General features: G+C 47.9%; 1 protein-coding gene and 1 long non-coding RNA gene across 4 annotated transcripts in view; one reads left to right on the forward strand and one right to left on the reverse strand.

Annotated features, from left to right (window-relative positions):
• LOC135900261 (retinal homeobox protein Rx-like) overlaps positions 1-14,083 on the reverse strand; it is a 63,313-nt gene that overhangs the window by 29,949 nt on the left and 19,281 nt on the right. The gene's annotated exons all lie outside the window — the stretch shown is intronic.
• Positions 1-14,083, forward strand: part of LOC139054627 (uncharacterized) — a 38,816-nt gene that overhangs the window by 24,146 nt on the left and 587 nt on the right. The window contains exon 3 of one of the 3 annotated variants that reach the window (XR_011511370.1): positions 5,734-5,940. The exons of the other annotated variants lie outside the window; for them this stretch is intronic. This is a non-coding gene — a long non-coding RNA (uncharacterized lncRNA). The remainder of the gene's footprint in view (positions 1-5,733; positions 5,941-14,083) is intronic. 3 annotated transcript variants of the gene reach the window in all.

The raw sequence follows: 14,083 nt of genomic DNA on the forward strand, positions 1-14,083 counted from the left end.
ATGGCAACCTGCTGTTCACGATCTGAGAATGCCTGCCAAACGCACCCGAGCCCATTCTTATTCCTAGGTACAGCTCAAAGTCAACGGGTGCACGTTAATGTATTTCGTCGCACAGATCTTGGGAACGAACATCTACAAAATGGTGTCATCCTCGAAATTCATTCTAAGTGGATCTGCCGTGCGAGCTCATCCATTATAATTTGTAAATCATGACAAGTGTCACAAAGAAGTTAGCTTAAAAATTAATTAACAAGACATTGGCATTTATTCAGTTACGTATTTTCATTTCTCGTGCAAATAACGTCCGCCTTTTATAGTAATCCAACTCAAGGAATAGAACTATACTTCATGCCACAAGCGATATATTAAAATTTTGTTACCCCTAAAATAAAACACCTGGGCCCGTCTTCACAAAATATAATCGCGATAGAATTGTTCCTAAGAGCAAATTCCCGGGCAATCCTGATGCTCCAAGTATCATTAGCAAGTGCGGCCAGCAAATGACAAAGAACGCTTAAGAACGAACAGCTTTGTGCATTCTGGCCCTGGCACATTCTGTTAAGCTTTGAATAAACATCAGTTGAAAGTCAGTGCCTTGTTTGTTTGACATGCCCCTTGCGCTTATGGCCCATCCTGACCCCGCAGTTTCAAGTTTAGGTACTTTAACTCAATTGGCTGCGCGATTGTCATGTCGCCGAAACTTAGGTCCCCGCATAAGTGTCTGCCCGCCTCGCAGTCTCGGGTACTAGCTTTTGTTTCGACTGTTGTGCTAACCTCTTCCCTCTGACTAGTTCGTCTAACGTTCCAACTTCGCTTATGTGCTTTCGACGGCGCAAAGGGGACAATTCCATGAGCGTAGTCTGTGTTTGTTTGTCCAGACTGCTTCGTCAGAGCACCTTTCGCCATGGTAGGCACAAGGGATTGGCGACAAACAGTTCTGTAGCCCCAAACTTACATCAAAGCTTGCAATGTGGCCCACGGCGACTTGATCCCGTATTCGTAGAGCGTTTTCATCTTAACTTTAGTCAGGCCTACACAAGCCTTCATTTTTATCCTCTTTAGTGTTTCCACGAGCCTCTTCCCCGGCAGCTTCCTTTGTAAGTCCTACATCGGGCAATCTATGCCCATGGCACCTACATTCGGTCTCCTGAGGAAAGAAGCAACGAAGGACAGTATCCTCTTCGAGACGGTCAAGGAAACTGTTGCAAGAGGACCTGTTGTAAGAGGACCTGAGAGGCCGGAGGAAACGCAAAATAAATGCAAGAGAATCAACACAGCTGATGCATCGAACTATTGAACGGAGTACTCAATTAGAAACGTTGTAACAACGTCCTGCCTTTGCTGTTTTGCTTATTCGCAAACATAAAGAAACACGATAAAGTAGCCATAGTCTGCGAGCGGGCGCCGAGAAAGAAAGGCTGCTCCCCGAAAATCTCGCACGCATTTTCTGCCGCCTGTAGGCACTCCACTGGGGGCGGTTGCGAAAGTGACGCGACTGCATGGCGGCCACATGACCACCACTACTACTACAGAGCAGGCCCGCGACACCGCCACCAGCTCCGCTGGCGCCTGATTGAGGAAACGGCAACAATTACGTCCAATAAAGAGAGACTCGTCGGCTGCGAGTTCCTCCTGGGACAAGAGGGCGCACGATTGAGGAGGGAGCGGCTCCGGTCTCAGAAGCCCTCTTCGCCTCCTGACTTCCCCCCCCTCTCCCTCCTTGCCCTCTCCTGAAGGTTAGGCGCGAAAGCCACTACGTCACGGTGCCCGTCGCAAGACGTGTATATGTATTGTAACAATAACTTCTCGCTTCATTTCTTCGAATGCGCACGTGCTTTCCTTTCGCATAGCTATGCCATGAGAGCATTTCAACCTCCAGTGTAGTGTAGCAAACCAGATGCTGTTCTGGTTGACCTCCCTGCTTCTCCTATCCTTGTTTTCTCTTCTCTTCAACCAAACAGTGCATTCGCTCTTCAAAGCAGTAGGAACCGCTGGATGAACGATGCGTCTGATTCGCTTACATCAGCTCTCTTAATGCAGAAACACGCATCATATGCACGCAATTATTGTCAGTGTAAAGAAAACGTTGTGTTTTCAATACCCCTAAGGCTGAGTTGTTGTCCGTGCTTCTCTTTTCACGGATTGTACGCAGTTGGGCCCTACGTGCTTTCTTTTTATATAATTCACAGCAAAACCTTAGACCGCGTTAATTCCTTCCGGAGTACGACAGCAGTTGCCACATCAACGCATTACTACGCGCGAACGCAAAGCAGGCAACGTTCAAGTCGAAGAAATCGTCGCTATGTGTCCCAGACGCATTGCACAATACGCTATTCTGGTTTGCGATGACGTCAGCGCCGTTCTCATGAAGGCTTGATTGGTCGCAATGAAGATGGACGGTTGAGCGCGACGCGCCGAACTACATACACATAGCGCGGTGCCCTCTCCCTTTGCGAATGCTGTCGCTGAAGTGGCCCTCGCCGTCAGGCACGCCGGCAGGATGCATCATGAAGGGCCGGGAACACGCCTTCTTTTGTTCCTTTCTTAACAGCAAAGTCAATGTTAGGTTAAGGAAGGTTTTCGTAGGAGGGCACATTGTATCAACGACAAACAACGACAAAAGTAGTAGTAGTAGTTGTAGTAGTAGTAGTAGTAGTAGTAGTAGTAGTAGTAGTAGTAGTAGTAGTAGTAGTAGTAGTAGTAGTAGTAGTAGTAGTAGTAGCAGCAGCAGCAACAGCAGCAGCCATTTGTAGCAGTAGTTAGTCAGTTGTAATATTAGTAGCAGTAACAGCCAGCAGTAGCAGTTAGCAGTAGTAGTAGTAGTAGTAGTAGTAGTAGTAGTAGTAGTAGTAGTAGTAGTAGTAGTAGTAGTAGTAGAAGAAGAAAAAACGAAACTCACTAGAGTCAGATATCGATTCCTCAACTGCGCGGCCGCTCAAAGGAAGCAAAGCACCAAGCATCACGAGTGACCGTGGGAAAAATGATGAAGCACGACTCTAAATACCGGCAGCATCCTCTAAAGCCGGCCTGAAGAACGTATACTGAGAGCAGAGAAGAGAGCGCAGCAGAAAGAGCACGCCCTCATTTGCTTCGCCGGCAACCAAGTCCCTGCAGCGCGCTCACCGTCAGTGTCGACCGTCACGCGTCCGAAGTGACGCACGAGTGAGAAATTTCGAACTACTGGAGCTGACTTTCGCGCCTTCCTGAATGTCGAGCGCACCGCAGGAGGCGCACTCCTGCCCGTACCGCGCGCGGCCCCATACTACATTTGTCCTACTCGGGAACATCGACGCGACGCGCCACACGACAACGACCCAGCGGGACGTCGTTTTCTCACCGCAGCGGTTTCTATACTCAACCCTCACCCCGGTCGTCAAGCGCAGCGACGACCAAGTGTCGGGTTTAAATAAACGCGAACAACGCCCGCTGCCGCTTCCCGTCGCGACAGAGAGCAGCACACGGCCAGGCCTCACGCCCTATCGACGATCATTCCCTCTCCCGTGTTCGCTAGAGGAGTTGTCGTTGTCTTCCCCTCGCAAGCCCAATCCTTCTAACGTGCGGGCATGGGGATGTGTACCGCACTTACGCGTTTCTTAAGGGTCAGTCCGGAGAGGTCCTCCCCAGAGCCCGGGCGTGAGAAATTAGTAATTGTTGAAGAATATTATAATACGCGCGAGCAGGCCTGTTCGGCGGCGTCATGTTCAACCGGACTAAACGAGCTAAGTGTTTCGCACAATAGAGGCCGGCGATGGGTCCGTATTTGTAAAATGCTTTAACAAAAGCATTTCCGTGCACTCTGCCGATCATTTGTTTACTGTAGGTAAACCGTGTTACGTATTTAAAGGATCGCAACAGTGCTTTCGTAGACGTATCGATCACGCGGCGCGCAACGGCCACGTTGGAAATTCCTTCACAAAAATTTTAGTTCAAGAACTTCACTGTCCCTCATTGTCCAGCGGCGCTATCGGTTATTCATTTATGCATAAAACTGAATCTTAGCCTTCACTGAAATTCATTTAATAATCTTCTTCTATTGTAAACCTAATTCCAATGGAGAAGTGGAATGCGTATATGTGAGAATTCACACAGAGACGGCCGGGGCACTGAACTCGACTGTAGAAAGAACAACTTTCTTTCTTTCTTTCTTTCTTTCTTTCTTTCTTTCTTTCTTTCTTTCTTTCTTTCTTTCTTTCTTTCTTTCTTTCTTTCTTTCTTTCTCTCTCTCTATCTCTCTCTCGAAACTCGTCATAATTTTCTGGCCTAGACGGCCTAGTGCATTCTTACACCACATCAACTCAAGAAAAAAAAAGTTACGACAGCTGCAATCAATAGCTACACAGTTCGGTTGCGAGCAAAGTGTTACTCCTGTAGTGATGAATCATGTATTTTAATATCCGCTTTTTGTCCAAACCATCTCAATTTTATCGTTTCAACGAGCGCTGCGCATAGGACCTTCTTTACGAAAAATGAAGGTTGGCCCCAGCGCCTGCCAACAAAGAAATACAACAAATTCATTTGCCCAGTCCATCCCGTAATCCTCATTAAGAATTCATTATGCTTATGGTGCTCTGCAACTAATGAGAGTTTATAAATAATTTGTGCTGTAAATCAGTCCTTCTCGCGAGCGCGAAAGAGCACCCGCAGAAACCTCTGAGCGCGATGCGCTTCCAGGCCTGTGCAAAGCAAACCCTCTGGAAGGCAACGTAAGCACTCGAACCAGCAGAAAGCAAACAGGAGCGTCGGCCCATTTACCGCGAGCTGAAACTACATTGTTTGGCCTAGCTGATCACGCTTCCCCGAAAGTACTAGGCAGAAAGAAAGGGGGGACGTTTTAACAGAGCCCGTTGAAAAGGAATCTGCGTGTCCATTATTTTATTCCAGAATCAATTTCTTCAATAGGTAGCACCGCCGCTGTTGAAGTAGAGATATATATATTGTTGGTATATTGGCAACCGTGACGACGGGAGCAGTCGGACCAGCCGAAGCCGTTGCAGAGGCGGGCTCGTCACCGGGAGGCATGGCGACAAGCTCAACGTACCGACCACTCCGGAGTTCCGTGGCGAGGACGGGGATCGCTGACCTCCACCAGAATGTTACGTGTAGAAAGACACAGACAAAAGAGGCTATTTACAGACTATTTACACTAGACTGGAGCTAGAGCGCCAGGCCGACATTCACTCGCGCCAAGGGCACAGACCCACTTCGTCGTCGTTCTCATGGCGGCTCGTCTCTCGGGTATCTACCGATAATATCGTAATTATATATAAACATTTGTTTGGGTTCAGGTTCGACTTTCAAACAATATACCATGCGAATTCATCCGAATGGTACCGCACAGATCTCTCTCTCTCTCTCTTACTCCCACGGCGTGCTATGGTATGCGATCTCTTTTTTTTTTTTTCTGTGAGATAGTAAAATGCGGGTGGTGCCGCAGGCGAATGCCAGCAAATCAGAAAACGTTACGCTACGCCAATTCAAACTTGACCTGCGATTTGTTTTCCGTCGCTTCGAAAACGTGCACCAGCTTCTGCCGTGTTCTTCTCCGCATGAGGCCAGCACGTGCCTCGCGCAAGAGACTTCGCGCAAGCGCTCTTCGCATTCTGTAGAAATGCTGACTACGCGTATACGCCACCTCCAATCAAATACGATCTTTAGAGAATAAATTATAGGCGCACGAGATTGAGAAGGGTGCGTAAACTTCCATGGATTTGAATTGGACAAACTTTAATAAAGGTCCTGCAGGACGCACGTCAGCGCGCAGTGGGCGTCTCCCAAGCAGGGACCGACAGGCAGTACCTGGCGGCCGCTGCGCGAGCCTGCTGGACGGCCCATCGCTTGTCTTCTAGGAGCGGGCTTCGTAGGGTCTTCCTTCACTTGTCGGAGGTAGAGTCGGGCGGAGCGTTTCTGCACTCCCAGAGCATGGAAACCCATCTTTTAAAGGTATCTTCCCACTCGACACTTTGATTTGTTTTAAATATTTTTTGTCAGCAATTGGCAAAGCCTGTCCGCGTTTCGTGCGTACACCGAGGCCCATAAACTCGTATTATTTGACACAGTAGTTGTTCTCAAGTCCTTTATTGCTATCGCATTTAAGAAAATGTATGCTTCAAGCCGCGACGTAGCTCTAGCAGTCAAGCATTTGCAATGCACTGCGTTAATAAATGAAGGCCTGAAATCAACAAGCGTCGCTGCTTAGTTACCAGTGAGCACTTTTGTACGTATCTATATATAGCGTGACCCGCGACGGCATTAGGCCAGTGGTTATGACTTTGCGCTGCTGAGCTCGAGATGGTGGGTTCGGTCCCGGCCGATGCGGCACATAGCGATGGGGGCGAAATGTAAAAGCGCTCGCGTACTTCGCTTTACGTGCACAATAAAGAACTTCAGGTGACCAAAATTAATCCGGAGTCCTCTCCTACTGAGTTTGCTCCATGATAAGACTCGCTGCATGTCCATCTTGCACTGACTGCAACGAAGTGGGCATATTAAGCACTTCACCTTCAAGCATTTTCGTTCTGAAAGGAAAAACCTTCTGGACAGCTTGAGAAGAAAAGAACTTCCTCACGAGCATGCTCAACAGCTATAGCTCTCCCGGAACGGCCACGAATAGCGTACAAGGAAGTGTTACGCATTTTACCGACACTTCTGAGAGAGTCTCAACTGACTGAATAATTTGGTGGCGGATGCCTATGACACGGACTTGAAGACATGCTCAGGTCTCCCTATAGCCTGCCACGCTTACCCCGCCTGTAGCACAATCATCACCATGTGCACCATCACTATTATGCTAAAACGTATTTAGCAGGGCTCGGTGGCCGATCTGCATAACGCTGAACATTCATGCAGGCACGCGATTCACAAACGAGAGCAGAAATTCAGCTCCGCAGGGGTTCCGCGCTAAAAGCCGAGAGCCAGGACGCTGCAGTGAGCATCGACCGAAACTTGCGATACTCTCTATGCACTCGAGAAAACGCGCTACCGCCGCAAGGGCTCGTGCATGTACCCTCCAGAGACGCGGTACAGGCGCGGTTGGCAAGAGTGCAGTGCTACAACACCTCCCGCACTCTCGCACCCCGCGCTCCCGCCCCCTTTCCGAGTGTGCCGTAACACTTGGCGGCGAATCTCAAGAGCTCGGGAAGAGCCGGAACTCTCCGCTATTCGGAATAATAAATAACGACCACCGGGTGCTCTTGGGCATGGGCTTCTGCTCCGTGGGGTGCTGGGAAAAAACGAGGAAATGTCTTACTCCGCAGCGCTCGCTCGCAAATGATTGAGCACTTTCCGCTGTGCGCGCGCGCTAGGCGCTACCAGCCTGCGGGCAGGCGCCAAGGCAGAGGGAACTGCGCAGGCAGTGGCCACACAGCAGTAGAAAAAAGGGGGGGACGTGCAGGGGGAGGGGGCCCCACTGGTGGCCCATTGTGTGTCGCGTGCCCGCTGCTTGTTTACTCTGGATTATCGGCTTTGACCACTGGCTCTCGCGTATACGAGGAGCGTAGCGCAGGCGCCTCTTCTCTGCGGGGGAAGCCGATACTTTAGTGGTCCTTGTCGTGGTCTTTACGAGATTAGCACGGCACGAGTCTGTGTTGTCGCTGTGTCCACACCGGGAGCTTCGGGCGGGAGGTGCCGCGCGTATGCAGTGCGCCGAGACAATAGCTGACGCAACGCAACTATGAAAACTGTTGGACGTGTAGAGAGCAGAGACAGGAACGGGTTTGAGAGCAGACACGAAGTTATGAGCTGTAGGTTTAGTCTCCGGCACAAACATGATATTTGGAGAGTATGTAAAGACAAGGAACTTTGTAATATATTGCAGTCGCTTGTCAAGTTTTAAATGGCTTTTTCAGGGTCTATAATAGTTGAATAGGCGCACGAGCCACGACGGGGGCTTTGTATCGTATGCTTGAGCTTACACCCACACTGATGACATAGCACTTACTTTTAACGGATGTCCACGTTTCCTCTGGACGCTTACGGAGGCCTTGAGTAGCAACCAGAACGCTTGTCAATCAAAGAATGTGGATTGTGTTCACAAACACCCCTCGTAATGTATCATCTAGCTCCCGACCATTTATCTGTTTCTGTCATTTACTGTAACAAATTTTGAGTGACCTACTATATATTTACTTCAGCAAAAAAAAGCACTTAGAAGTATTATGCGTAAGGCGCCCATTGTGAGATTGATATACATACTGTTTGTTGACATGCCCGCTGATGATGACAATGCACTTCTCGATTATTGTTCTTTTATTACTACTAGTAGCCTCCTTCTTTATTATCTTCTATGTCTCCTCCTTCTCTATTATTTTTCCTATTTCTGTTGCTTCCTGAACACAATGCGTGGTCACAAGCTCCTTTTTTGAAATGATGTCATTATGTAATAAATCAGCCTTTCGTAGACTCCAGTACACTCAAGAAGTTTTCAGAGTTCAATTGCTCTAAACATAAAAACATGAACCTTGTATTAAGCACGCTGTCTGTTCACAAGGAACACAGTTCGTTTGTTGACACCGGTTGTTAATTTTAACAGCGGGTGAGTGCGTGGACATAGTATTGATCTAGGTAGTTGATTGCTCTTAAATTCAAACCTGCTAAAGTATACGCCTCATGTTGTCTAAATTTTAGCTATTATGATCGCACATTTGCCTTTAGTGATCAAATGCCCCCAGCAGGTGAACTCGAAACAGAACCTTTTCAAAGGCATAAAACATTTAACTAATGAATACACATGTAAAGGATTATGAGAGAATATTCAGCTTTTTTTTTACACATATCATGTCAACATTACCTACAAATAAGCAAGGCAAGACATCATGCAGAGGAGATTTCACGTCCATCGCATCAAAAACACGCAACAAGGCAGAAAAAACAGTGAATAGCAGAAACTGGTTACAAGAACGAATAAAAAATAAATAAATGAAACATTAAAAGAATCCTGACGTCAAGTATGCGGGAGTTCACAGGATCAACTTGATGCGTCTAGTCAACGGCACGGATGCTTCCCAGCACGACAACGCACCTTCTCGCTCCGTCTGCACGCCCTCGGTGACTTGGTCCCCGTTCTCTCTTCCCTGGCTTTTTTCGGCAACAATCATTTTCTAATCTCACAAATTTGTGACACAAAGCAGCCAAGATTAGCATCGCCGAACAAAAGCCACGCCGTGCGCCCGACCCGCGAGTCAGCCATCGAACGTTCATCGTGTCCCCTCCCCTCCCGCCACCACCACAAAACGTAGATCTCTCGACGAGACCCCTCCACATCCCTTCGCCCCAAGCCCCTGTAGCGCACACCGCTATGCGTTACGCTGAATCCCGCCCCCAGAATGGCCATTTACATCGACTCTCGAGGCAAAACATGAGATGTGGAGAGAGGGCGATGGTCACGGGGGGAGCGTTCGGCACGTGGCCTGTCACGTGGCGCGACGGGTGCCGTCAGCCTCCATATTGCGGCTTTTCATTCAATGCTAACTCCCTCTCGTACTGCGCGCTTCGGTGCGTCGGCGCTGCGGTGCCTCGATAGTCTCCCGGACAATTCGGAGGAACCTCCCTCCACAAAGCTCGGGAGTGCTGCTACCAGCGGTGGATCTGATCGTCACATTGTTCTTCTCTCACATGGCTAGGTTCCAGATTACGCCTCTTCCTCGTAGCAGAAGCTTCGTTGTACGCGCCTGTTCGCGGCTTGAAACTATGACTCCTGGTCATAGATGCTGCAACAGGTGTCGCTATAGGAATCGAATGGGCAAGGAAAGTAATGTGCACAGCACACGGTTGCGGAGAAAGCAGATGTTCGCGGCATCGCACGCGTATAGATAGTTTTCATGTGACGACAAGGACGCACCTCTCACCCTGGTAGTGCCCAAACGTGGCGGCCACGACGACATCATGGCACCGTATCACCACACGCACATTGTTTTGTTTTTTGAAGGATATACTGTTTTTCACCGGTTTATCACTGTTATGGCTTTGTCGTTCGATGCAAGACGCGCCTGTCGTGCTCTCATACTGTCACGTTTCTCGCTTACGCGGCTTCTCGACGTGCTAGTACTCATAAATGGCGGCCGAGATGGCGTCTGTGCTATCTATAACGTAATCGTATCACACGCAGTTTCACATCTGATGAAGAACGAATTCGAACGAACGAATCCGGAATGACTTAAGAATCGACAAAGAAGTTCTGGTCCCTGTCACGTACCCCGTCGCCACTTTCGTTTTGTAGATATAGCCAACGACACATTCTTGTTGAAGGCGCGGGAAAATGCCAAGGTCTCGTTGCGGGCAACGACGCTTGCGCTCCCAGGGCCGTGTTATGCGGCTAACACGCCTTTTTTTTATGTCAGAACACCTCGGTAAATTTAATGAGACGTGTTGCAAAGCGCGCGTTTCACACGAACGCGTGTTCCAGCGGTTACCGTGTGTACGCACAGGGTTGTTTGCATTAAGCAAAAGGTCTAACCCGCACGAAGATGACGCGGGAAGTCTTCGGAGTGTGTCAGATTAATTATAGCGCTTGGCCGAGGACTAGAGGAGTATGGCGCTGCAAGCATTAATATACGCTGTGCGCGACAATCTAAAGGGTGGTTTATCTGTGTGTGCAGCAAGATTCATTGCGTTGCAAATAATGAATGCGAATAACTTGGCATATGTAAGCTCAGTAAATGACCATTCTTTGCATATCGCGTTATGGTGTCAGCCCATTGTAAATGTCGTTGTGCAGTGCTTGTGTAAACGCCTTTTGCCGTCGTCATTACATCTCGTTCACGTATTGGCGTGAAGAGTCTGTCACCTTTTTCTTTTCAGGGGTTTCTTTTTTTTTAACACCTTCTATTCGTTCATGGCATCCTGTGCCACAAGTATTATCAAGTGCTCCCATTTCTGTCGTACTCTGTGTGGAAAGGAAGCGCATACTGCCGCTCCATTACGGCGCTGCTCTCTCTATACCCTTCGTACAGCGGAACACAAAGGTCGACGTTGCGGTGGCAGCGAGATGAGGTGACGCCTCCGCAGTCAGTCCGCGGTGGTCGAAGCCGCAAGCGTTCGAAATAGCGGAGCAACTGAGCGACGGAAGGGGGGGGGGGGAAGGGGGGGAAGAGAATATCGCACCCGCACTGTTCCGGACAGATGAGGGGCAACAAAGAAATTAAATATATAAGACCCGTACTACTGGCGTCGAGGGTTGGAAGCGCGGCGAGCTGCCGCGACTGCTGAAGGAGCCCACCGCTGAGCTCTCGTGCGCCGTCACGTCCATCGACATGACAGCGTGCGCACGGCGCCCAGACCACGCTCACGCGACGCAACCTCTTTACGCGACGCGCGCGCTCGCGTCCCGCCGAACTCCCGATGACCGTGGGAGCGAGCCGCCGAGAAACGCCGCGCCTGCGCGCCCAGGGGGGAGGGAAGGCACTGAGTATCTCTTATCTCATCTCTCGGGTTGGTAGCGGGGTGTGCGCGCGGGAAATATTACGGTCAGATTCCCTACGGCAGATTCCTTTCTCTCTTCCTTCGGTCATTTTTTTTTTTTTTTAATCTTCCCTTTCGGGTGGCGCCCGGCTCTGCGGGTCTGACAGCGGAACAGCGCCGGGCAGTATAGTATCTATCCCTCGGAAATGCTACGGGTCTTCGCAGCGACGAAGGCAAGCGGCGGACAACGCTGTAGCTAATGGAGCGTGTGACCTGCGCCATGCGGCGGTGGTTTTATGGGGCCCTTATCTCCGCCGTGATCTTCTAACGTCCAACAAGCCCGCGGAAGGAGCGGGCGATCGCCGACGAAATGGGTTCCGAGGCTGAAAGGAAAATGGCTGCCGCGCGTCAGATCGCAGAACTTTCGGAAAACATTTCGTGGATTTCGTGAAAGGGACGAGCGTGTGTCTTTTCGGACCGTGATCGGCAGGTATCAGGTTACTGTTACGGTGGTACTGATGCATCCGCACAATAGAAAGATTAAAAAGGAAGAAAAAAAAGAACGTCATAAAGGGGCCTTTACTGTACTACTGCTCGCAGAGTCCCCCATTAGTTGTTTCCCAGGAAGCTTAAGTTGTGACTTCGTCCTTTCCTTGTTTCGTTTCTCTCGGTAGAGAAGCTTAATTTTTACAGTGGTTCCCGTTGTCCTTTTTGGCGAGGGCAATTTCAGGAGAGCGTTGCTGAAGTCTCTCCTCGGCTCGTAAAACAAACCTATGTTGTAGGTTGCCTGTAAAGCTTTGTGGAACACTCACCATCATTATATACGGCTGTCTGCACTCTCTGAAAGAGTCATGTACAAAATGCATGCGCAACATTGTTACCAGCATTTCAAGGCACATTGTAAGGGCTGCATTACATCACATACACGTGAGAAATATCGGTAAGAAAATATAGGGAAACAACACTCATATGTCTCATCCAGTCAACTGCATTAATAAAGTGTTGAGCGACTCCACTGTTAGCCACATCCACGTGCTTACTGAAAAAGTAATTCTTGGACAAGTTGTATGCGTATTGATCAATACTTATTTTATTAGTTAAAACATTCAATGTTCTGTCTTTGTTACATAGCAAGACGCTATCCATTCACCTGTGTGAACAGTAAAGGTGCAACTTATCTGATTTGTCGCAGAACACGTTTTTCAACAAATTACTCTTTAGCTCACTTCCAATCATACAAAATTTCAAACTGAGCTGTCACAATTGTTGCTGCCCCAGAATGATAAAATTTGTCGCGGGATTTCTAACGTCATGTGAATTGTTGCTACCAAACGGGCCGTACGTTTCACAAACCGCCTCTACCGCTCCAGTTGAAATTCTTTTTCTCCTAACCAACAGTAGAGCCATTGAAAGCCCATTTCGATCACGTGAAACAATGTGAAATCAACCCTTAACCTTTTCTCAGTGCCACGCTAAATGTTGGCCATAGGCACTGGCGTGCGACACGAAGAAATAAGTAAAGTTCCTGCTTTTGTTGCAAACGCCTTAGACTGGTTGTTTTGTTGGAGCCTTTGGACACGCCTCATTGCCTCGGTATCTACTAAATGTGATGACTCTGGACATTTGCGGCGCTGCGTAAATAATGAACAACGTCACATCATTCAACGTGGCACGCGGAAGCAGGCAAGTTAGTGAAGCAGATATCGTGTAGACCACACTGAGGGCGCGCATGGTTCCATAAAGAAAAATCGTTAGAAATGGTGTGGTTTGTCGCCGAGAAAAGCTTGCTTTTATGGTGAAGTGCTTTTCAATAATGAGTTTCTATCTGAGGTTGAGGCACAGGTACTTCGTGTCGACATTACACTCTTCCAATTGCCTGACAATGTCATTATATACCTACATGTAACAAATGAGTTTACTGTCATTGTGCGTGCCATAGTGACAACGCGGTGTCTGGAGCTGAGTACTGCACTGGTAGCAGGTTGCATCGGACAGAGAAAGTCTTAAAACAGGCATGTGCCTTAACAGTTTTGAGTAGTCTAACCTACCACAATAACTGATCGTCATAGCAAAATTATAGACTACATGTATCTTGTAAACGACACTCCGCAAGTCCGCAAAAATGTAGTGTAAATGAGAACCTCTAAAAAGACTTCGAGTCGGCCTGCATCAGCCTAGTACGCTTTACAGAAAAACCAACTGATTAACACAGTTGCTTAGAAATATATATATATATATATATATATATATATATATATATATATATATATATATATATATATATATATATATATATATATATATATATATATATATATATATATATATATATATATATATATATATATATATATATATATATATATATATATATATATATATATATATATATATATATATATATATATACATATATATATATAGTAGGCAAAGAGGGTTTCTTCAGTCTACCTTTCAAACGTAAAGAACTTGAGTGGTGCTACAAGGTAAACAGAACAAGTATTTAATTTCGACAGTTTCGATCGGTGGACCGATCTTCGTCAGGGTTTACAAAAAAATGGCAGTTCGGCCGTGGTAGGGAAGACACCAGACCGGGTACCCGGTCGTTCTTACATACATCAAACCATGCATGCAGTGTGTCTGTGCGCGTTTATCACTGTCACAACTGTTCCTCTCGGTTTGATGTATG

This window comes from Dermacentor albipictus, chromosome 1 (genome assembly GCF_038994185.2).
Source record: "Dermacentor albipictus isolate Rhodes 1998 colony chromosome 1, USDA_Dalb.pri_finalv2, whole genome shotgun sequence".
NCBI lineage: Eukaryota > Metazoa > Arthropoda > Arachnida > Ixodida > Ixodidae > Dermacentor > Dermacentor albipictus.